The sequence below is a fragment of the Lactuca virosa genome, chromosome 7 (genome assembly GCF_052849685.1).
Source record: "Lactuca virosa cultivar CGN04683 chromosome 7, Lactuca_virosa_CGN04683_v6, whole genome shotgun sequence".
NCBI lineage: Eukaryota > Viridiplantae > Streptophyta > Magnoliopsida > Asterales > Asteraceae > Lactuca > Lactuca virosa.
The window spans coordinates 179,370,260-179,396,433 of record NC_136432.1 but is presented as its reverse complement, the minus strand read 5'-3'; positions in this window follow the sequence as shown (position 1 = coordinate 179,396,433).

Below are 26,174 nucleotides of genomic sequence, written 5' to 3'. Positions count from 1 at the left end.
CATCAGTCCACAACTTAGATCTGACTTCCTTGGGCTGGTTTATCACGTAAAGTTGCTAACTTTACGTGCATGCATGACTTAATGAAGCTCTTAAAGCTCAAAGGAATTAATAGATGACTTAATGAATGCATGAAGCCATAAACACCATAATTTTTGAACCTTTAAGCTTAAGAAACTCACAATATGCCCAGATCTAAAAGAATATGCCCCAAAAACGATTTAACCCATCAAACTAACCCAAAAGGGACCAAAAGTATAAAAACCAAGACATGAAGATATCTAAGCAAGGAGAATACAAGGTATGAACTTTATACCTCAAAAGGCTCGCAAAATGAGTGATGATTCTGGATCTCTAAGTTTCACACTAAGCAATGCACCTTCAATCTTCTTCAATCCCTTCAAAATGAGCAAAATAAACACCAACTTCTTCTCAAGAGCTCAAAGACACAACAATGGAGGCTAAGGGTCCAAATTTAGGGTTTAGGAGGTATGGAGCCTGGTAAAGAGGCCAGCCCTAGAGACTTAAGGACCTTAAATACGGTGCAACACCCCAAAATAGGGTTTTCTTATCCTACACGTACGCTAAGCGTAACCCTTGTACGCCCATTGTATGAGGCTTCTACTCCATGATCAGGACCTCCTTAGTACGCTAAGCATACCATGTGGTATGCCCCACGTACTAGCTTCTCAGCTAGTACGCTAAGCGTACCCAATGGTACGCCCCGCGTACTAACTCCAAGGACTAACTTGCAATAAATAAATATAAAAGGGATAGAAAGGAACATACCCAAATCCAAGTGTTACAATATATATATATATATATATATATATATATATATTGTTCAACGATTAGAAATATATGGATAAATGAGAGGCTTTCCACCGAGGGGGTCAAAATTTGTAGTAAAAGAAGGATGGAGGAATCTTATCTTACTGTTATAAGGATACAACTATATATATATATATATATATATATATATATATATATATATATATATATATATATATATATATATATATATATATATATATATATATATATATATATATATATATATATATATATATATATATATAGGGAAGAGTTATATGGAAAACAAAAAACTCTAAAAAACCCTAAAAATCATAATAATGCATACAAAATACTTACAGATCACAAAACTTTTTTTTTAACTTTATATATCAAAAAATCGCAGCTGTTTTAAAATTTTCACCGAAAAAAATAAAAAATCGATTTATTATTATTTTTTTTTTCATAAACATTTTCAGCGAATTTATATAAAAAGTTGTGAATTTTAAGAATATAAAGTTTAAAAAAAGATTTGTGATCTCTAAGTTTTTTTTATGCATTTTTATGATTTTTAGGGTTTTTAGTTTTGCATTGAACCTAAAGATATATATATATATATATATATATATATATATATATATATATATATATATATATATATATATATATATATATATATATATATATATCTTAAAATAGTGGGGCTTTTTTGTCCACAAATTAATAAGATGATTATTGTAACATCCAAATTTTTATACTTTTAAATTTTATGGTTTTCAAAATGTTTATAACATATAGCACAATTTATCAAAATATGGTCGCAAAATAAAACAGTTTATGTTGTTTCAATAGACTACGACATGGGTGTTACAACTCGTAACTAGCAAAACCATAGTAAAGTAGTAAATATACATAATAGAGACTGTGTCCAACTTCTACCGTTCAAACCATCACTTCTATACGCCATAGTTTGTTAACACTTTATACCTGAAGAAGAGATACATAACATTAAAGCAAAACATATGTATGAAAAAAATTGTCTCGTAACTTTCATGGGTTTAGACACAAAGATATTATCATGCATTTGACAAAAATCTTTACTTTAATAAAGTTTTAAACAAATTACTGACTATGCTATGCATGACCTCACATAATTCACACTTATATGCCATCTTAGATCTTGTTATATTTTTCTATAGCTTATGGTTATATACCACATCATGGGTCCAAGTAGGATCAAGTGGCTTTGTTCGACTCTTTACAATTTACTATATTAAGATAGCAAATTATCATAGGGTTTCTAAATGTCTTCTTAGCGATGGGTGGTACCATCTCAGTAAAGTCTTGCTTATCCCATTATAGAACATCCTGTACTAGCTAATTTTTTCCTTTTATCTACTATGAAATTTACTCTCAGTATGCATGATCATCACTTTTCTTTTAGTTACCCAATTACACATAAATGTCATGCTACATAGATAATACAGTGCCAATTTTCATAGTACAAACAATTACCATATCAAAACATCAACAAGTTTTAAACATTAAGTGTAAAACTTATAGCATATGTTTATCTTTCTCATCATGTACAACTACTACTTACTCTTTTAAAAGGTCATTTGACCAAACTATTAGTATTTTTCTATGACCCCCAAGTGGGAAAATCCATATGTTCTCACACATTGTTAGTTAGTGAAGACTTAATCAAGGATGACTATTACCCATTATATTTTACTTAATGCTTCTCCAACCCGTATTCAACAATATGACATGCTACTAAGAAGGTTTTCCATCTAATATAGCCTAATAGCATTCCATAAATTCATTCTAATTCCCATTTAACATATATTTGCATTAATTTACTATCAAATAGTTATAAATTATTAAAATTCATGTTGTATCATCCCAATTTTCGTAATAAAAATTTCATTTTTAAATAAAGATAAATACCCAATTCCATAAAGTTGTAATCAAGATAAAACCATTTGTTCGTAAACTGAAATCCAAAATCAGAGTTATAAATCCAACATCACAAAATCTAAAATTATAAACGAATGATCTGTGTACAATCGTGCCTTCGCCATTCCATGATCTAAAAAAGTACCTGAAAAAATTTAATCCACAATTGTAAGCGAAAATTTAGTGAGTTTTCCAAAATACCACATACAATAAAAAATAACGTGCCTCACGTAACATGTATGTTTCAAACATGCAGTCCCAGCTCAACATGCCTCGCCCCATAAACATGTAAGCATCAACCAACATGTAACATTCTGATGATGAGTATTTCCAATTCTAACCGTAAGTATGATGATTAATTGCATTTTATCCCTTATGTACGAGAAATGTTGCAAAATAGCCTATAGTAGCATTTTTTTAATATTTGGCCCGAGGTCACGTACGTTGGGCGTACGTGCATGATCCTCAACCCCTAATTTTTAGGGTTTGGACCCTTTATATTCAACATTATCTCCCTAAGGATCATTCTCTCATCAGCCTGCAACCCACTTTTACACCCCCCCCCCACAAAAGCAAACCCTAATCCATCTAGATCCTTTTTAAGCTTTGTATGTGTGTGTTGTGGTAGGCTTGAAGGAGAAAGGAAGAAGAGAAGAACAACTTGGAGGAAGGGAACTCTTTAGATCCAAAATAACATCACCTTTTGGCATCATTTGGAGGTATAAAGTCTAGATCATGGCTTACATTTCTTTAGATCTTGTTATTCTTGATTTATGGAGCATTTTGGTCCTAAGTTTTGACCTTTATGAGTATGACATGCTCTAGCCCAGATAACCTATCCTTTAAGACGTTTTGAGAGGTCTAGAAGCATAAAAATATGATCTTGGCTCTTAGTTCTTCTCCATGCATGAGTTTGGTTGTCTTAATGGCTTAAAATGTTGGGGTTTTTAAGGTTTTAAGCAATTAATGGCCATGCAAGACCATAAAGTTGGAAAATTTATGGTCAAAGACAACATTTTGGGCATAGATCTGGTTTTGGACAAATAATCTTGATGCATTAAGCTCTTATTGAGTTGGTTGGCTGACCAGGTGCATACGTTGGGCGTACCAAATGGTACATTGCGCGTACGCTGTCTACGCCTCGACTCCTCGGTTAAATGGAGTACGCCCCAGGTACATATGTGCACGTCCTGCGTACGAGGCTGGGTCGAATCGGCTGGGTTGACTCGGCTGGGTTGGCTCGATTGGTTTGTTTATTTTGAGCAACTTTGACCAAAGGGTATTTTGGGTAAATTGATATTAATTTTAGATTGACCAATGTTTTGATTATTAGGTTTCGGGTAGAGTCGGTTTTCGGAGTATAGATTTAATCAGCCTGTGTTCGGACTGAGATGTGAGTTTTCCTCACTGTACTCATGGGTTGGAGGTACCAATGCGGTCTGTTCTGGGCACTCATCACCCAATACTAGACAAAATAGTCGGATCTTAGACAATTCAGATCTTCATTACAAACACTCAAAGGTGTCCTGGTGCCCTCTGAAAGATGCGCCGACGTCTTTTCGGATTCTGCAAGTATTTTACACTTAATCTATTAAGTCCAAGCTTCTAACTCTCATATTTGGATCCAAATGATGTCTTAATGGATAAAGTTTCGAACTTTATCCAATATAACACCCTAAACCAATGAGATCTAAAGCCCAAGATTCCAAAAAAGTACAATATTGCATTTTTATTCAAGCATAGAATAAAGAGAGCACATGCATGCACCCTAAACTCCACCAAAAGATCAATTTTGAAGCTAAATATGATTCTAAGATAATGGAGTTGTCCAAACTCCATAGATCAAGCCATAAAGGGACCAAAACATAAATTAACGAAGTAAAACTCCAAATACTCTTAGATCCAAAGGTGAAAACTAATAAAGCTTGAATATTTAAGACATACTGTTAAACCGCTGCCGCGCAAGATTTAAGCATATATTATTTTCACTGCTCGAATGCACTAAATGGAAAGCATAGGGAAGCAATGTCAAATCCTTAGGAACACATTCTAATGATCAATACCTCTTTAAGTAAGGCACATACTAGTCATTTAACATAAAAAAATAATAAGGGGTTTTTTTTTACTATAAACTAAAACTAAAAATTTTAGTGAAATAAACTAGATGAAATCAGTGATAAAAACAAATTCAGCTCTGTTGCGACTTTCCTAATCATGCAATCAGCCCAGATCTGGTTATTTAAAATGCGTTCTATCAAAGCTGGTACTGAGAAAAACTAACAAGCTCTAGTAAAATCTCTTTTACCTAGTTAAATTAACCAAAACAAGCTCTTCAGTTAACCCTAACTTTTTACTGTCTAAATAAACAAACGCTTAATTAAGATAAAAAAAAAGTTGCATTAAGATCTGTGCAAATCCCCAACAATACCCAATACTTCGCACAAGGTCGGAAGCGTAATGGTATGACATTTCAGTTTATATTAGAGTTAAATCCCAACATGGAACTAATATGATATTGTTACTTATTATTAGTTGACAAGAATAATTACGCATTCTATTAACTTATTAAATGGAATGATTAAACCCTAACTAGGTGATCAGTCTAACAAGAATTAAAAATCAAAAATTCATTAATCTCTAAAACTGAAACAACTGTATAGAAGCACACAGTGAAAACCAAATCTGATAACTGATCACATGAAAAGTACTAGTCTTTTGCCGAACTGAAAACTAGGGTTTTAGCCATACATGGCTAAAACGAGTCTAGAACAGTAAAAAGAGAAATGAAACTACTAATTCTTACTATTGTAACTGAGAGTCACGATTCACAGTCTTCAGATCTTCAAAAGTCGTTGAAATCAGAGAGAAATTGCCTCAAAAATCGTCTTTTTCGTCGTCTGGAGTTTCATATTGATCAGAGGGGTTGTATTTATATGCAAATTAGAATCTTCTAGAGCTAGAAATCGAAAACCATGATCACATTTATCAGAAAATGCGATTACATTTTTGTTTATATGATCACATTTTTCCCAAGTTTTCCGCAGATCGATTTTTTTTGACACACAAAAACCTCGACCAGTTTATGCGATCGTAGTTTTGAGAAATGCTATCATAATTTTGCTTTTTTGAAAATATAAAAATCGTTTGAAATTTTGTCTAGTTTTCAGAACATTTTAAATCTCGTCAATCGGAGTTACGAGTCATGAGATATGGTTAAATTGTTGACAAGGGGTCAAAGCTGCCAACAACATCCTTTAGGCTTTAGAATGTAGCAATCTATCTTCGTAGGATCAATTTGATTGAATTTTTTTCTTGACCAAAACAACTCCCAAGCACTCCTCAGAATCCTTCATAAGTTTCAAGCTCCAATTAACTCCAATGCTCCATCAAACACATCCAAATCTGCTCCCAAAGCACTACTCCACTCGATTTATCTGAAAACATTATAAAAACATGAGCAGTACGGGAATTCTAACAAATGACATGAGCTGAACATTATTTATATCTATTTATATATACTTATAATAGAGACATTTTTTTTTCAACCACATTCATTTGAAATCTCCAACTTTTCAACTTCTTTTTAAATTAATACATTAAATCCGATATCATTGTAATTTCATTATTAATTCTTTATTCTCAATATAATATACTTAGTGTGTTAATCTAAATATGATGTTAACTTCAAAACAAAATTTTATAATATATTCAAAACTTATTTTTTCTAAATAGTTAAAAAGTTTAAATATAAGATCTAAATTAAAATGTCAAATTAACAAAAAAAAAAGTTTAAATATCAACAAAAAAAAGTTGCTTAAATATTACTTTTTATAATAACAACTTTTTCCCCAAAATAGATAGTTTAAATTAAATAAAAATATTAAAAGTTTAAATATAATATTAAATATAAAACATGTTGCAAAAGATAGTTTTAAAATTCATTAAAAATAACAAATGTATAAATAAAATATTAAATATAAAACTGACATCGTAATTCCAAATTCACACACGACCTATAGATATATTTATTGAAATAATATCACATAAAATATGTCTATCTAAATTGAGTTTATTTTTATTTTAATGTGGAGCGGCTATTGAGATAATGCGACTTTAAATAGAATACTATGATATCTATTATTTGATACTTATAAATCTATTACGAAAGTAATTTCGTACACTCATGTTTGATAATGCTTATCATTTATTTAAAATACAGAGAATGTTACTAACAAGCATATATTTATTTTAATAACATTTATTTATCAATATTTTAATTATAACTGCACAACGTGTGAAATATTGCCTAGTTTAAATTAATGACATGCAAATGTGTAAAATATGATGATAAATGTTAATAAAAACTACCCTAAAAGATGCATAAAATAGCATCTACCAAATCTCCCCAAGCTTGAATCTTACTTGTCATCAAGTAATAAAACGATCAAACATTATAACCAAAATGGAAAGACGTAGATGACCTAAAAAGAAGTTAGAACAAAATAAATGAAACTAAAAAGTTGAACTACAATTACTTCACTCTTTTTTTTCTCACATGATCAGACTTAACATCGATGAATGCTCCAATGGAATCACTACCTAGACAATCATCAAAATACCTTCCATCTTTCACAGATTCCCAAAGTCAGGAAGAAGCTTGATGGTGTGAACCAATAAAACAATTGTAAATTTTATTTAAACTTTATACCGTAATTAGCCTTGCAGTGAAAATAACATATTTCAAAATTTCATGTCCTTAAGACTAGATAATTAAGAAGCAGGGTCGATGCATCCTTAAGAACCCGTCACGTCAAATCAGCTTTCGCTGAAGCGGGAGCCCACCCGTAAGGGCCTAGCTCTTATGCTCACTTTACTGAGAACGAAAAATATTATATGACAAAGTTCTTCAGTTGCAAAATATATTTTTTTATGAATGTAGAAAAATAAAAACATAAACATAAAATATTTTTTGGAATTTTTTTCTAATTTTTACGCAAATGCAATGCAAAAAATAAAATTAAAAAAATTTAACCTGAAAACTAAAAAAAATAATTTTTTTAACCAAAAATGCAAACTTTTTACACTAACCCCCTACCCCTCCCCCAAGCTTAAAATGATGCATTGTCCTCAATGCTTAGAAAGGAATGAACAACTCAATAAAGCATAAGGTTGTAGCTAGGAAAGAATGTACCTAATAAGTTTGTAGAAATTTATGACTTTGACGAAGATGTTGGAGAAAAATATGAATTTCAGTAATTTTGAAGATCCTCTGATTTCCCATTGCTTGCTCATAACTGTGACCATCTCTTATTGAAAGCAGAAAAATAAAGTAAAACTACACATCGGGTTACCGCCTGGAAAGCCACCCATTTTTAGAGTTGTTGGCTTAACTTTTCCCAACCAGATGATTACCTAGTGTGGTTGGGACTTATCTGAAGCTCAATTGTTTTCTTTGTCACTCAAGATCCCTTCAGATTTGGAAAAATTGGCAGATCTGGAACTTACACAACAAACTGGAAAGACTTCAGATTTTTGTCAGTTAAGTCCTTCAGATTTTTTTTAAATCTCTTTCTTTTTCTAATCCTCTTCTCAGAAGTCTCCTTCTTATCTTTAGGTTTTTTCCTCTTCAGATTCTTCTCAGCATTCACCATCTCCTTTTCTTTTTCCATAATCTTTTTTCTTTTCAGTTTTTTCTCTGATTTTTTCTTAGTAGAAATCAGCTCCTCCTCTTCCCCAAGCTTATCTGCTTCTGTCATCTTCGTATTTGCACCTTCAGTAGAAATCATATCTACTTCCACCTCCCCAAGCTTGCCATTTTCCAGCTCTTTTGATGTTTGAGATAACTTTTTGTCTAAATATTTTTTTTACACATAAGCATTAGAAAACTCACAGCAGTCCTCAAATAAAGGACTGCTGGTAACCAAATAATTAACAGAAAATTAATCAGTTGAAATTTCTTCTTCATTTATTTTGAAATTAACCACATCCCCATTAAACTCCATTACAAGTGTGCCATTAAAAACATCAATTTTAGTTTTTGTAGTTTTCATGAATGGCCTTCTTAAAATAATTGAGTTTTTATTAAAAACATCCATATCGCCCATGTCTAGAATATAAAAATCAGCAGGAAAAATGAGTTCATTCACTTGGACAAGAACATCCTCCAATACACCTTTTGGGTGTACTGTTGAGTGATCATCCAACTGAATGATTGTCCTAGTTTTCTTTAAAGATCCCAATTTGAATTTTTCAATAACAGAAAAGGGAGGACATTGACTAAAGCACTTAAGTCTAGTATGGCTTTTGGAAAAATAAGGTTTCCCAACTTACAAGGAATCGATAAAATTCTCGGATCCTTGCACTTTGGGGGCAAACTTTTTGAAAAATGGCAGAAATATTCTCTCCAGCTTTGATTGTTTCGTTAATTTTTAGTTTTTTCTTTGAAAATGCATAAATCTTTTAGAAAATTGGCATAATGAGGAATTTGTTTAATTATATCTAAAAGAGGAATATTTACCTCCACCTTACGAAAGATGTACAAGATTTTCTCGTCTTTTCGCTCGCGCTTTGTACTTCTCAGGCGTGATGGGAATGGTGGAAGTGGCTTATACTCTTTCAGATTTAGCTTGGTTAGTCTTGGACTCTCTTTTTTCTGCCACCTTTTCAGCTTCTCTATCACCTAAAACTTCTTCAGATTCTTTCTCAGCTTCTTTTTCTGGTTCAGATACGTTTAGGCCTTCATAATGTTTTCCACTTCTCAAGGAAATTGCACTCACGTTATGCTTTGGATTGTTTTTTCAGTGTGCCCTGGTAACTTTCCTTGAGATTTCATCTGACCCATAGAAGTTTCAAGTTGAGACATTTGCTGCTCCAAAATTTTAATGCTTGCTCTAGTTTCATTATGAAATACATGAGTGTTGGTGGCAAGGCTCTTTACTACATTTTCCAATGCGATGCTGGAGCTGCCATATTGTTGATTGGAATTCTAATTATGAATGTGTTGTTGCAATTGATTATGACAATTAGGCTAATTATGAAATTGCTGTCTCTGTTGATAATTTTCGTTCTAATAAAAGTTTGGAGGCTGGTTAATTTTTTTTGTTGATATCCTCCAACAACTTTCATTAAAGCCACATCCTCTTGTAGTAATGGACACATATTTATTGGATGTTTAGTCTTCAGGCAGATTCCACACTATTTCTTTGCAACTCCTTTTTCCTTTGTTAAAAATAAAACAATTTTCGCCAGCTCAGAAATGTGGGAATCCAGATGAGCATTGATGACTTCTTTTACTCCCCTTGGTTGATCTGCATACCACTCATCTTCATTCCCTAAATGTTTTGACTCAATCGCCAATTTTTCTATTAGTTCCTGGATTTCAGTTGGCGTCATATAACCTAAGCATCTGCCACTTAAAGCATTTATTAGACACCTCTACATATGTATCGGACCTTTGAAGAAACAGTTGTACAACTGACAATCGCTTATCCCATGTTGTGGGCACCGAACCAACAACTTTTTGAATATCGCCCAGTAAGTATGTATGGTTTCTCTTCTTCCTTTTTTGATACCAAGAATCTCTCTGCGAAGGCTCGAAACTCGCGTTTTCGGATAAATATTTTTCTAAAAATAATCTCGCGAGATCAGTCCATGTAGTGATCGAACCAGATGGGAGCTCATAAATCCATTCTCTTACTGGGTCTTGAAGTGAGAAAGGTAATGCCCTTAGCTTTATCTGGTCTTCAGTAATGGCATGTGGCTTCATTCCAGAACAAACCACATGAAATTCGTTGAGGAATTTATGTGGGACTTTGTTTTCTAAGCCTCTAAACGTAGGAAGAAGATGTAGTAGCCCATATTTAAGTTTAAAGTTCTCGACTTCTGGAAAAGTGATGTAGAGAGGTTGCTGATTAACTTCTTGTGTTGGTCATTCTCTGAGAGTCTTTTCTGGTTCATCTCTACTCATGGCATATTTTGGGAGTTGGGTTCTGAAGATTCTGATGTTTCTGAAATTTCAAAGGGTGTTGGCGAATATTTTTTAAATGGGTTGTTTGGAGGTGAAGATGGGTGTACTTTTGGTAAGAATGGAAAAGTTGGGACTGGTTCGTTCCACAAGGGACTGCCTTGTGGTGTGCTGATCACGGGAGGTAAGGAAGATGATGAACCAAAGAAACCAACGAATTGTTTTGCTTTGCTGCTTCTTTCTTCAGTTTTCTTGTAGTTTTTTTTTCAATTTCTGGATTAAAAACTAGAGGTGTACCTGTGCGAAAAGTTCTTGGCATACAAACTATTAGAAGCACCGTGTCCCTGATAATGGCGCCAATTTGTTAAACCACAATCACGCACGATTTAAGCAAATATTAGTTTCACTGCTTGAAGGCACTAAAAGGATAACAAAAGGAAGTCGGGTCGAATCCCGGGACACATCCTAATGGTCAATACCTTTTTTTGTAGGCTCATACTAGTCATTTAACATAAAATAATACAAAGGGGTTTTTAGATTATAAACTGAAACTAAAAATTGCAGTGAAATAAACTAAATGAAATCAGTGATAAAAACGAATTTAGCTCTGCTGCGACTTTCCTAAGCATCCAATCAACCTAGATATGGTTATTCGAAATATGTTCTATCTAAGTTGGTACTGAGAAAGACTAACAAGCTCTATTATAATCTCTTTTACCTAGTTAAATTAACCAAAACAAGATATTCAGTTAACCTTAACTTTTTACTGCCTAATTAAACAAGCTCTTAATTAAGATCAGAAAAGTTGCATTACGATATGTGTAAAATTCCTAGAAACACCCAATATTTCTCACAAGCTTAGAAGCGTAAAGGTACAAAATTTAAGTTTATCATAGTTAAATCCCAACACGGAGCCAATCTGATACTTGTTACTTATTATTAGTTGACAAGAATAATTACGGATTCTATTAACTGATTAACTGGAATGATTAAACCCTAACTAGGTGATCAGTCTAACAAGAATTAAAAATAAAAAATTCATTAATCTCTAAACTGAAACAACTAGATAGAAGCACACAATGAAAACCAAATCTGATAACTGATCACATGAAAAGTACTAGTCTTTTGCAGAACTGAAAACTAGGGTTTTAGCCATACATGGCTAAAAACAAGTCTAGAACAGTAAAAAGAAAAATCAAACTAGTAATTCATACTAAACTAATTGAGAGTCGTGATCTACAACCTTCATATCTTTAGAAATCACTGAAATCAGAGAGTAATTTCCTCGGAAATCGTCTTTTTTGTCGTCTGGAGTTTCACGAATCGGTTGGGGTTCAAACTGATCAGAGGGGTTGTATTTATATGAAAATCAGAAGCTTCGAGAGCAAGAAAGTGAAAACCACGATCACATTTATTAGAAAATGCGATCGCATTTTTCCCAAAATTTCCCTAGATTGATTTTTTCAACCCACAAAAACCTCGACCACTTTATGCGGTCGCATTTTTGGAGAAATGAGATCGCATTTTTTCTTTTTCGCAAACACGAAAGTCGTCCGAGATTTTGTGTAGTTTCCGGAACATATTGAATCTCGTTAATCGGAGTTATGAGTCTTGAGATATAGGCAAAATACTGAGAAAGAGGTCAAAGATGGTAACAACATCCTTTAGGCTTTAGAATGTAGCAATCTATCTTCGTAGGATCAATTCGATTGATTTTTTCTTGACCAAAACAACTTCCAAGCATTCCTTAGAATCCTTCTTAAGTTCCAAGATCCAATTAACTCCAATACTCCATCAAATGCATCCAAAGCTGCTCACAAAGTACTACTCCACTCGAATTATCTAAAAACAACATAAAAACATAAGCAGTACACGAATTATAATGAATGATATGAGATGAACGTTATTTAAACTAATGACATGCAAATGTGTAAAATATGATGCTAAATGTTAATCAAAAACTACCATAGAAGATGCATAAAATTGCATATATCACATACTAAGGTCCAAAAGATGAATGAGGATGATTTCGTCAGTTGCAAAGCTTTAATGCTAAATCCTTCAAGAACACATCACTATAAATCCATAAAAACACAATAATATAGATAAGAGGAGAGAGGAGGAGATCGAAACTATGAAAGGGAGACTACGCTTTCTTCAAGGTCAATCTGGGGTTATTGGAGGTTGAGAAATGACAAACTATTGCAGTTAATGCACCTTAAATAGCCTTAAAACCCTTAAAACACGATTAACCGATAGGCCAGAGGCGCCATTATGCCCTCTAATGAGGTGCTCCACGCCTTGAATGTAATTTATCAAATTTGTTTTTCATAAAATCCAATAAATGGCTTTCTACTTCGCTATATCCTTCTAGTTTCTTTTGGACTATAAAACCCCCAATCAAAGAATTGAAAAACATAACCGGGAGTCGGATGTTACAAGTCTCCCACACTTGAACTGGATTTCATCCTCGAAATCTACCCTAACTATTAGAATACATACCTAACTCAAATCCTATGTGGCTTTTCCATCCCACCCACCAATTTGATGCTTCCACAATAGGTGTTCCCAAGACCACTTGAAATCGGGACTATGCTGCCATTTAAAAACAACCCAAGTATTAACTCAACCCACCATAAATACGTCTCTCACCATTCATGGTAAAAAAAAATCTTAGCGAAACTACATTACTCCGGAAAATCCATCACCACTATCATGAATAAGCCCCCAACGATGAACTTCACAAGACAGAAAAACATTCTCTCTAAAACTATACAATTCAAGCTCAAATATAGATGATTAACTTTTTATATACATATCCTCCAGTACCCTCTACTAGGAACACCACTACCCATCAAGAAGTGAGTACAAGAAACACACCGACCATAACAATTCTAAATTTTTTTAATATGAATCACCATGCCCGAATGGGCTTCTACTGCTTAATTGGCTTCCTAATAGGTCATGATTACTCTACCGATCCTACGAGCATGCCAATGAACATATCATAACCTCGTGTCGTAAATAATTTCTAATTCTGGCTCAAGTGCATAACAACTTGATAGATAATACAAGGATAATGTAGAGAATCTTATAGTACAAAATTTCCCAAACCAGTACTCCATCACTGGTAGTCAAACTCATATGAAACGGTTCTCATAAAAAACAGGGATCCACTACAGAAGAACCCAACAAGGAATCACTAATGCATAACCATAACTTTCCAACAAGTCAACATTTTACCACACATATGACCTAAAACATGTTTGCCATAGGGCAACCAATAGCCTTTATATAATGCTCCAAAGCACCCAAGTATGCGAAAAAGACTAATGAACAATGACCTAAGAGTCTTAACATAAATGTTAAGTCTTACCCATATATGTTGTACACATGCTGGTTCATAATATGTCATGTCACCATCTAACCATTGGAATGATAAGTTCTTGGTACAACACAATTCTTGCCATTATTCACCTACAAGGCTGAAGACTCACGACCAACACCTCAGTGGGCCTAAAGGCATGCGACCATCATCCTACAGACATGAATGAAACGAATCAACATTCCTTCCAACACTTGCCAACCACATCACAAGATATACAAGCCTAAAACATGCAAACCATCCCGTCGTCTAGATTATTATTCGCTCACCAACAGGAAAAAACATATACACATGTAGTAAGGAAATAAGATAGACAGTCGGACACTTGTTCCAACTTGAAAGCAATATATCAGACAAGAGCCATGAATAAAGCAAGACAACGAGTTCTCAGGCTATCTTATTTAGATCACATGCAACCCACATGAAAAAAATACTAATTGATCTACCATGATTTACACAACCATAAATAGGAGATACAAGCCACCTAAGGTCCACTACATACCTTCTACTTTGCGACTCAACTCAAAGAGTAAAGAACCTTGCAAACCGATAACCCTTACCACACCCAGTTGAAACCTCATCAAATCTTATCCCTAGGTCAAACTGATTGAAGGAAACCAAATCATTGGTGACTTTACATGATTAACAACTGAAACAAGATCCAAAACTTGGAAGAAGTTGAACGGTCCTCCGATAAAACCCTAGAAGCTCATTTAAACTCTCAATCTCGGAGGAAAATACTTACTCATGTTAATGCTGACTGAAGCCTGCTCTGACCAAAATAACTATCGTCCTTGCCGACATAACGTTCCATAACTGAACTTCTATTTTCTCATGCCAAAACCCTCGACTATTGCAGAAATCTGTGATAATCAGTGAAACCAACAAAACGAACATGATTCAAACAATATCAATCCATAAACCATAAAATTACTACTGATGCATTAGAAAACCTCAAACTACACCACCACAAACACTTATAGCTGCCCCCCCCAAATATGATGACTATCCTCAAACACTCAACTACTATCATAAATATGACGATAACCGACAAAACTTGTAGCGAAGAAAACACACACACCCACTTATGAAACCGATCGATAGTTGTGACTCCATTACATAAGATAATTGGTCCATGATGCGAGCTAACAGAGCTCTCTAACCTAATACTTGAACCGAGTGATCCATCTTCTCTCTCACCAAATATTTGGCGCTTCCAAATGGAGCTACTGGCCAGAGTGGTTCCTTTGCTTAGCAACTCCTATTTTGAAAGGACAACTCATGCATCCCCAAATACATAAACCCATTCGGCTACCCGAGTTGCACCCTCAATCTAATCGACTCATGAAATTCCTTTCAATGCTTCGAAGGAAATTCGACGAGTCCATGAGAAACATACTATGAAAACCTCATGATCACAAGCATTTCAGTGAATCATTGGTCCCCTCCCTTCTTGTAAGACTAACCTTGAACTAATAACTTCGCATGCTTGAACCGTAGATTCTTTATCAAATAATTTCCTTTGATCAATGACGTTAGCTTCCATTATTCAAATAATTATTTATGTAAATGATTTCGGTTTTATGACTTTTAAAAGGAAGTAAATTACATAAAAATATTGTTATTTAGTATCTAAAAGGATAAATCAATAATTAAAAGGTAAATAATTTAATAATTAGATTTATGGAGTTATATGTGTAACATCCCGACTCCCAGGTATAATATTTCATTAATTTGCATTCATGATGTCAGAGCAACTCGACTAGTTGGATGCCCCAACTCGCCGAGTAGAGGAGTTAATGGCTGCGTGATCTTTAGAGTCTACTCGACGAGTTGGAGGACCCTAACTCGACGTGTAGGAGATGAGTGAGAAAACCCTAATTTTGAGGGTTTGTGTCCTATTTAGAGGACCTTAAGCCTTTATTTCCGCCTCCAGTATCATTTTAGAACTCTGAGAGAAACTCTAATCGAGCTATATCCTTACGTGAGAGAAAGAGAGGCTAACACTTCATACTTTAGTGCATTTTTAGAGGAAGATTGAGGAGAAAAAGGCTTGGGAAGAGAGGGAGCTCTTGGATCCGGTGTGCATTCATCCCTAGCTTCTGTTTGAAGGTAAAAAGTTACCACTTTGATCATTATTTGGTTAGATCTCTTTTCTAGGGAGTTTAGGGCCTTTTCCATCCTTCTTTGAGTACTTGATTTGTTAAAGCTTGCCATTGAGTTGAGACTTCAGATCTGGACAATATGTGGTCCCTTGAGCCGAAAGGTCCAAGCTTTATCAAGCAATTGGCCAAGTTCCAAACATTAAACCTTCCATAGAGCCTTGTTTTGGCATTTTGAGCCATAGGTGCCATGCATGGACGTAAAGCTTGCAGCTTTACATGGTATCTCAGCCTTGGGAGGATAGATCTAGAGTTTAGGACTTTATTTTTGCTTAGAATCATCTTAATGAGAATTGGACTAGAGGTACTCGACGAGTGCATGAGACGAATCGACGAGTTAGTTAGGGTTTTCCCCGATAGTCTGGACGCGCTACAACTCGGCGAGTTGATGAGATAACTCAACGAGTTGAGTTGGAGTTTTCCCAATCCTTCTGAGAACAGGAGGAACTCGATGAGCCGCATAGATGCACTCGACGAGTTGGGTCAACAGGGACTGTTGACTCGAGTGTTGACTTCCGTTGACTTTTAGGGTTTGGTCAATTGTGGTCTTTTCACGCTTTTGAGATTTAGTGGAGAAATTAGCTTTCCATCTCGGAGTGGTTATTACAAAGTACTTATTAGAGATAATTATATTATGTAGGCGGAGTCTAAACTGTTCGTGGGGTGCTAGATCTACTTGCTTACTTATCAGGTGAGTCTTCTCACTATACTTACCTGAGCGGTAATACTGTATGACCGGAGGGTCTTGTTTGAGTTATTGACCGGAGGGTCCTATGTGCTTATACTAAGTTGTGTGATATTATGCATTTTGTCTTTGTGATATATGCTATATTATTCTGTGTTATAATGAGTTAGGACCGGAGGGTCCAAACCGAGTTGTGAGACCGAATGGTCTTTACTGAGATACAGGACTAGAGGGTCCAACCCGAGCTGTGAGACCGGAGGGTCTTCACTGAGACACATGACCAGAGGGTCCACATCGAGCCGTGAGACTGGAGGGTCCTCACCAAGATGCATGAACGGAGGGTCCATGCCGAGCTATAGCCATAAAAGGCTTATTATTTGTGTATGTGGTATTTTGGGGAACTCACTAAGCTTCGTGCTTACCGTGTTGCGTGTTGTGTGTTCCAGGTACTTCTTAGGATCGCGGGAAGGCGCCGGCTTGATTGTACACACCTGTTCGAGATTATGTTTGAGGATTCTGGGACATTGTCAGTTGTTTTGTTGATCTGTGTTTTTGAAAAGTGATACATTGTGGTTTTGAGAAAATGTGATATCGAGTTTTTATGTGATTTAAAAATGAAAATTTGTTTGAAAAATTTACGGCGTTACAAGTTGGTATCAGAGCCTTGGTTCGAGGGATTTAGATGTACTCTCGGGTATGTCTGGACTCAAACTGAGGATTTGAGAAATTTTTATAAAAATAAATGTTTTTTTCTAAAAACGAGTAAGAGCTTTAAAGAGATAACGAGACGGACCGGTGTGTACAATCAGCCAGAGCCCGAACGGTGATTTTCCAAAATACCATTACTTGTTTGTATTATGAGATATTTAAGAGATATTAGAGCTGCATGCTAGGGAATAAGCTAGGTATTTCAGAATTTTGAGCTAGAGTTGCCTGATTCATGATCCCTTAGCGTAGGGTATGCTATTGCTTGATCTTATTTGCCATTTTCTATGTGTCTGTACTGAGTAGGGGAAACATAGCAGGAATCTTTTATAGAGAGTTTGAGTAATCTAGGAGAGATGCCTAGATAAGCATTGAGGAATCTACCGAGAGAGTAGTTTGATATCCGTGAGGGATAGGGTACTTGTGAATTAGGATCCTAGGAGGAGAACTTGGGACGACTACAGGTTGGTGTGGAAGGTAGTATTGGACCCGTACTACTGAAAGCACCGGATCTGTATGCGACCCAAGTAAGAACCTTAGGATACTAAGGAGCATGTAGGGGTAGGTAATGGCGTGAGTGCTTGAGCTAGTCTCTGATGATTTTCGTGTTTGTATTTCAGAGGCACTATGGTGATTACCCGCAACAACCCCGAGGGCAGTGGTACCAGTGATGAGGAGATCCACATGATCAATCATGAGGAGGTGGCTGCAGCTATCAGAGAGGCCATACCAGAGATGTTCGGGTCTATTAAGACCACACTGATTGAGACGTTTGATGAGCGATACACTGCTATCACAAAGGTTGCTGCTGCCGCAGCCACCGTAGCCCTAGCTGTTTCGAGGCCACATGGGGTGACTCGTTGTTGTTTCGGGAGTTTAGAAACACGAAGCCAACAGAGTTTGATGGGACCCAGGACCCGATTGCTGCCATGAGATGGATCTCCGACATTGAGGGGTGTTTCTATACGTGTTCATGCCCGGAGCATCTGAGAGTTCGGTTTGCGCTGAACCAGCTTCGCTTGGGAGCTAAGGACCGGTGGAACTTTGTGACGACTGATTTTACCCCTGCAGATCATGCTGCAGTGACTTGGGAGAGGTTCGCCAAGTTATTTCGAGATGAGTATATTCCCCAGGTGGAGAGGGAACGTTTGGCACAGGAGTTTCTATCTCTCAAGCAGAAGACAGAGTCAATGACAAAGATTACGAGGATGTTTCACGAGAGGGCGCTGTTCTTCCTTGAGCATGTGTCTACTGAGCAGGCACATATGAACCGGTATTTGAGTATCTTGAGGAGAGATATACGGGAGTTCGTGGGGAACTCATCATACCGGACATTAGCTGATCTGCAGACCAATTCTAAGAGGAGAGAGATTGAGCTGGAGATTCAGACCAGAGAGGAGGGAGAGCAGCAGGGGAGAGATCGGAGACCAGTGCTGTCGCAGTCGGCGACAAAGCGGGCCAAGCGCGCTAATTCGAGAGTAGGAGGCCAGAAGGGTCGCCCTTGTGGCAAGTGCGGAAAGAGCCACGAGGGATCTTGCCAAGCAGGGACTTGCTACAAATGTGGCAAGGAGGGGCACATGGAGAGGGACTGCCCCAAGGTATTTTCAGTTTGCTTTCATTGCAACCATACTGGCCACAAGAAGGCCGAGTGTACTCAGCTCACACAGGGATCAGTCCAAGCTTCTGCCCGTGCTGCTTTACGTGTTACTGATTTTCGGCCAGGGAAGGCCGAGGCTCTGAGATCTCATGGGAGAGCATTCCATCTGACTGCGGAGGAGGTCCGCACAGCGCCTGATGTTGGTGCTGGTACGTATCTCTTTTATTCATGTTATTTTGAGATTTTTTTATGCTTATACTGTGCGGCATATAGGTACTTTTCTTGTGAGTTTTGTGCCTGCCTTGGTGTTATTTGACTCGGGTGCGAGTTGATCTTTCGTGTCTTTATCCTTTAGTCGTCACATTAGTGTTAGACGCGAGGCATTGAGTCGACCACTGAGGGTTTCTATAGCCGATGATCATGCGGTTTTTGCCATTGATGTATTCCGAGGATGCATTTTAGAGATCTTTGGTGTTGAGTTCCCAATAGATCTGGTACCGATAGCGATGGGTGATGTTTGTGTCATAGTGGTCATGGATTGGTTGAGCCGGATTTTGGAGCCGTGATTGACTGTGCGCGTCAGATGGTGACCATATGAGACCCTAGTGGGGGAGTACTTACTGTGTTTGGCGAGGGAATTAGATCGGGATCAACTTTCTGCTCTGCTGCCAGGGCGAGGCAGAGTTTACAGCAGGGATGCATGGGGTATGTAGTGTATGTAATGGATACGTGAGTTGCCACTGAGAGGCGGAGTTCTATTTCCGATGTTCCGGTAGTGTGTGAGTTCCCGGATGTTTTCCCCGAGGAATTACCGGGTGTGCCTCCTGAGAGGCAGGTGGAGTTCCGATCAATCTGATTCCGGGTACGGTACCTATTGCCAAGGCACCTTATCGCCTTGTGCCGCACGAGATGCAGGAGTTATCCTCGCAAATCCCGGAGCTGCTGGGGAAGGGTTTTATTAGACCGAGTAGCTCACCGTGGGGAGTGCCGATCCTTTTTGTCAAGAAAAAGGATGGTTCACACCGGATGTGCATCGACTACCGGGAGTTGAACAAGCTGACGGTCAAGAACCGTTATCTACTACAGAGGATCGACGATTTATTGGATAAATTGCAGGGGGAGTCTTGGTTTTCCAAGATTGATTTGAGATCTGTGTATCATCAGATGAGAGTTTGCGAGGAGGAAATCCAGAAGACGACCTTTAGGACTTGTTATGGGCACTACGAGTTTGTGGTGATGCCTTTTGGACTCACCAAAACACCGGCAACATTCATGGATCTCATGAACCGGATGTGCAGGCCCATGTTAGACAGGTCGGTGATCGTGTTCATCGATGACATTTTGGTATACTCGAGGTCCAGATAGCAGCACGAGGAGCATCTTAGGGAGATTCTTGGGGTATTGACGACGGAGAGGCTTTATGCCAAATTCTCCAAGTTTGATTTTTGTCTACGAGAGGTCCAGTTCTTAGGACACCTCGTTAAACAGAATGAGATTTTGGTCGACCCGACCAAGATTGAGGCAGTTATGCGATGGGAGGTGCCGAGGTCCCCATCTGAGATCAGGAGTTTTTGTTGCCTGGCAGGCTACTACCGTAGATTTATCAGGGATTTCTCCAAGATTGCCGTTCCTCTTACCAGATTGACCAGGAAGGGTGTTGCTTTTGCTTGGGGGACCGAGCAGCAGACCTCATTCGAGACTCTTCGCCAGAGATTGTGCGAAGCTCCAGTGTTAGCCCTTCCTGAGGGAGTGGAGGACTTCGTAGTTTACTGTGATGCATCTATATTAGGGATGGGTGATGTGTTGATGTAGAGGGGACACGTGATTGCATATGCATCGAGGAGGTTGAAGCCTCACGAGATGAGGTATCCCACCCACGATTTGGAGTTGGGGGCGGTGGTGTTTTCCCTTAAGATTTGACGCCACTATCTTTATGATGTTCGGTGTACCATATACACAGACCATAAGAGCCTGAAGTACCTTATGGATCAGCCCAAACTGAATATGAAACAAAGGAGATGGTTGGATGTAGTGAAAGACTACGACTGTGAGATCTTGTATCACCCTGGCAAGGCTAATGTGGTAGTCGACGCCCTGAGTTGCCGAGCAGTGAGCGTTCCGATCCAAGACGTGTACATGAGGATAACGGTGATGAATCCAGTCTTATATACCATCCGAGAGGCCCAGGTGGTGGCTGTGAGACCCAAGAACCATAAGAGAGAGCTGGTGATCAGGCAGATTTCTGAGTTTCGGACGGATAGTCGGGGGCTTGTGACATTCCGTGGGCGGATATGGGTGCCATATACGGGTGGAGCTCGACGTATTTTGATAGAGGAGGCCCATAGGTCGAGATCCTCGATCCATCTGGGAGCCACCAAGATATATTTGGATTTGAAAAGGGATTATTGGTGGCCCTGTATGAAGAGAGATGTGGCATGGGTAGTCGAGAGATGCTTGACCTATCGTCAGGTCAAGGCGGAGCACCAGTGTCCACATGGACCGTTGCAGCCTTTAGAGATTCCCCAGTGGAAGTGGGAATAGATTTGTCACACCCCAAAACCAAGAACGGCGGAAACGTTCTGGGGTGGAGGACGCCATGTACAGTATCATAACAATGCAAAGTAGTAAATAAGCAACAACATCATCCATTGCATTAATAGTATAATTTCATACAAGTGTGTTCTTTAATAGTAATAAGACACCAAAAATGAATAATCAAAATAAAAGACGAGTCTTGAACGTGCTCCGTCTTCTCAAAACCTGGTCATCGGTACCTGTCTACTGGTGACCTGAGAATACAAGTTATTTTGAAAGTGTAGATCAGCATTTAAGCTGGTGAGTTCATAAGTATTTAGTGTCAATGTTTGTATAAGTTTGATGAAAATGTTTGTAAATGTTCAATGTAAATGTTTGTATATGTTTGAAAACTCCTAGAAAATCCTATATTTTTTACTAGTATAAAAAGTAGTCTTCTACCAAGACCCGACTGTTTTGTATGTTTGTTACTCTGTAAAAGTGGAAGCTTTTCCCAAATATGACTATCATTACCAAAATATAGTTTTATATTACCCTTTATGTGAGAAGATCACAATTTGAATATAATGGGAAAATGTATGTGTACTGCAGTATTGTTTGTATTAACTACTGAAGTAATAACTACCTTAAAACCAATGGTTTAATTAAGGCAAAATGTGATAAGATAGTTACCATACTAAACTGACTATAACACGACGATGAAAGACGTCAGAAGAAATGACATTTGGCACCCGTAGACTTGCAAGTCCCACTGTAGTGAACAACAAGGTGTAGGATAGTCAATCGAGTATAGATCTATGCACAAACTCACGCTCTCCCTCCATGAGATTCTGGTTACAAAACGTGACGTAACGAAATGGTCGATGTGTCATGAAGTAGTATCTCACATTATGTTATCTCTAAATCTTGTTATAGTATACTTGATATAGTAATAGTATTCTATGTATAGTATTCTCTGTATAGTATCCTTTGTATAGTATTCTCTGTCTAGTATTCTCTGTTATAGTATTCTCTGTTATAGTATTCTTTGTCATAGTGTTCTCTGTTATAGTATTCTCTGTTATAGTATTCTCTGTTATAGTATTTGTATAGGATAGTATTCTCTTAAACTATACCTATTATAGTTTACTAGTAATTCCTGTAGTTTGAATGAATGGAGGTCTGTCTTTGCTACCCAAAGGTACTGAACTGATTGATAGAACTTTTATGTCTACATATATATATATACATAGTATATAATTGATATCTAAACGACCTTCGGACAAATAACCGATACTTTCAGGCCACATCTAAACAAGGAAAAGGAAATTAAGCGAGTTATCAGTCCTAAGTCCTTTAAACATTACTTATATAACTATACATATATAGACATGCATTTGACAATATATAAGTTTAAAAAGAAGTTTTGTAAAACATTTGAAGAGTTTAATAATAAATATTGATGACTTGATGTCAATTTATAAAATGATTTAAAAGCAGTTTGGTTGATAAGACAGTTTAAAGTATAAGAAATCCTTTGTTTGAAACACAATTTGAAGTATATGAAATCCTTTGTTTAAAACACAGTTATTAATCACATGTGATTGATTATATAACTTACATGTTTTCTACTTGTATTCCCCCCCCCCCATAAAAGCATTTAAAATGATTTGAAAGATAAGTTAAAGGGGTATGAACTCACCTGTAGTGAGTGATGCGAATGTAAGTTCGGTAAAGGAAGCTAAGTGTCAAGTGCAGACTTGAGCACACACGGATCCTATTATCATATAATGACACATATATGCATCTAAATAGTTTTTATAACAACTAATGATGAAATGGAACAACCTTAGGGACTAGGAAACACTTGTTATGAAGTGTTAAACCACATAGGGTTGCATATAAGGGGTGTATAGCCTCACTTTGGAGTTTACGGCCAAGATGGCATGATCAAGGGAGTTCACGGCCATGAGTTTACGGCCGTAAACTCATGGTATTTTGTACCATTTTGTGTTTTAAAGTCTTACAAGTTACAATGAAGTGTTCTATACTCAAGTCCAAAGCTTAGGAAGAGATTAGGGCTCATTTGCACCCTTAATGAGGGTTTACGGCCCAAGGAAATTGCCTTGGCCGTAAACACCTTTTGTTCTTGATTTGTTGATGTTTTCAAGGTGTAAACTAAGTGATTCAAGCATATAACAAGCTAAGGCAAGAGTACTTACAATATAGAAGCTTGATAGGGTGATTAAAGTTTGTAAGGGTCGAATTGTTGTAATTAGTCGAAGTATATTTTGTACTCTTCGAATGTTTTGTAATGTCTTTTACTAGGGCGCTTTTATTCGAAGATTTAGAGTCAATGCCTTAGTATATTTTTTGTACGCTTTTGGTTCCCTATAAATAGGGGTTATTTACTAGAGTTAGATAAGAGTTTTTACAGACCTGTCTATTTTCTCTGTAAACATTCGAAAGTGTAAATCAAGCTGAAACAAGATCATATTTACATCTGGTGTTCAATCTTACATTCATACTTGAATTCATACTCTGATTAATTCAATACTCGATTCATTAGTTCATCAATTGGTATCAGAGCAGGAATCATATCTCTGATCTGATTTTCACGCTGTTCAAAAGGTTTTTGAATCAATTTTTTGATTCAAAAGTTTCCGCACTTTTTGAAAGTGAAAAATTGTCTAGATCTTAGTCTGTGATTCGATTCTGCATTTGAATTGTTGAATCGAGTGTTATTCTCATCAATTCGATTTGATTCATCTAGTTTGTTTTCAAATTCTCAAATCTTTTCAAATCTTTTCAAACTTCTCAAAATCATCTTCATACAACAATGGCGAGTTTCAATCTCAATTCGATGACCTCGTTTTCTCATCTGTTAGGTTCATCAACCAAAATTCCAATGTTAATCCCTGAATACTATGATCAGTGGGCTGATCGTATGCAGAATTATCTGAATGGTCTGGATGAAGAATTATGGTCATGTATCACTGGAAATGTCAATGTTCCAGTGAATGTTCAACCAATTAGATCATCTTCTACAAATTCTGGAGTTGATAATCAATCTGATCGTCTGAAGAAACTGGAGAAGAGGTGTATGAGGGAACTGCGAGGTGCTTTACCTCCAGTTGTGTACAATTACGTTAGAAGTTGTACAACTGCAAAGGAGGTATGGAACAATCTGAAAGATAAGTTTCAAGGAAGTGAGAAAACAAAAATCAGTTCAGTCAAACAGTGTTTGGTTGAACTGAAAGATTTCAAACAAAAAGAAGGAGAAACAATTGAAGTTTACTATGATCGTCTGAACGAGTTAATCTATCGTTGCAATCGCTATGGAATTACCAAGACTTCAATGGAATTCAATCTCATCTTTGTAATGGGGCTTCAAAAAGAGTGGAGAAGTGTGAGTATGATGGTGAAGAATCAACAAAGTTTTGATACATCAATTCTCAATGATTTGTACAATCAGTTGAAAACACACGAAATTAAGGTAAATGAAATTGCTGAGGAATCGAAGCTGAATTTGGGAGGTCCATTAGCTCTTGTGTCAAAGATTTCGAAGAAAGAAGCTGAAAATGATGATTATGAGGAAGAAGAAGGAATCATCATGAATTCGGATGATGAAGCAATAGCATTTTACTCGAATAATCGTGTTAAGAAATTTTTCAAAAAGCCGTTCAATTCGAAGACTAAGCTTGCTGAGGTGAAAGGAAGTTCTGTGAGTAAAAATGTTGTTGAGGAGAAAAAGAAAGTTGAGAAGCAGGATTCGAAGATAGCTGAAGGAAAGGGTGAGAAGAAGCTGAAAGGTGATGCTCGAATAGATTGTCATTATTGCAACGGTGCGAATCATCTTGCAAATGACTGTATGCTTCGAAAGAAGGATAAGAGGAAGAATAAAGTCAAAGATGAGGCATACTATGCAGAGAGGCTTGAGGAGGTTCGTGCTAAAGCAAAGAATTTGTCATTGGTTGCAAAGGGTGAGCATGAGGATGAAGATGGAACTTATCAAATCTGGTCATCTGGATCAGATGATGAAGAAATGTGAAATCCGACACATGGAGCGTTGTATGCGAAAATGGAGAAGGACTCAGATGATGAGGAATTCGAAGTGAGGGGACGATGCTTTGTATCCAAAGCGGCTGACAAATCTCCAATGACAACAAAGGTAAATAAAATTCTCGAATCTTTTAATATTCCTACTCATGCTTATGATTCTGAACTAATATCTTTTGATGAAACGGTTACTTATTTTGATTCAATTGTTGTGTCTGCTAGTAATGAGGCCAACAAATTATCCATGGAGTTGTTAGAGACCAAAAAGAGATTAGACATGAAAATAAGCAAAATTGAATGTTTGGAATTACAAATTACAAACATTATGTGTGATAGAGATACTTTAACGAATGTT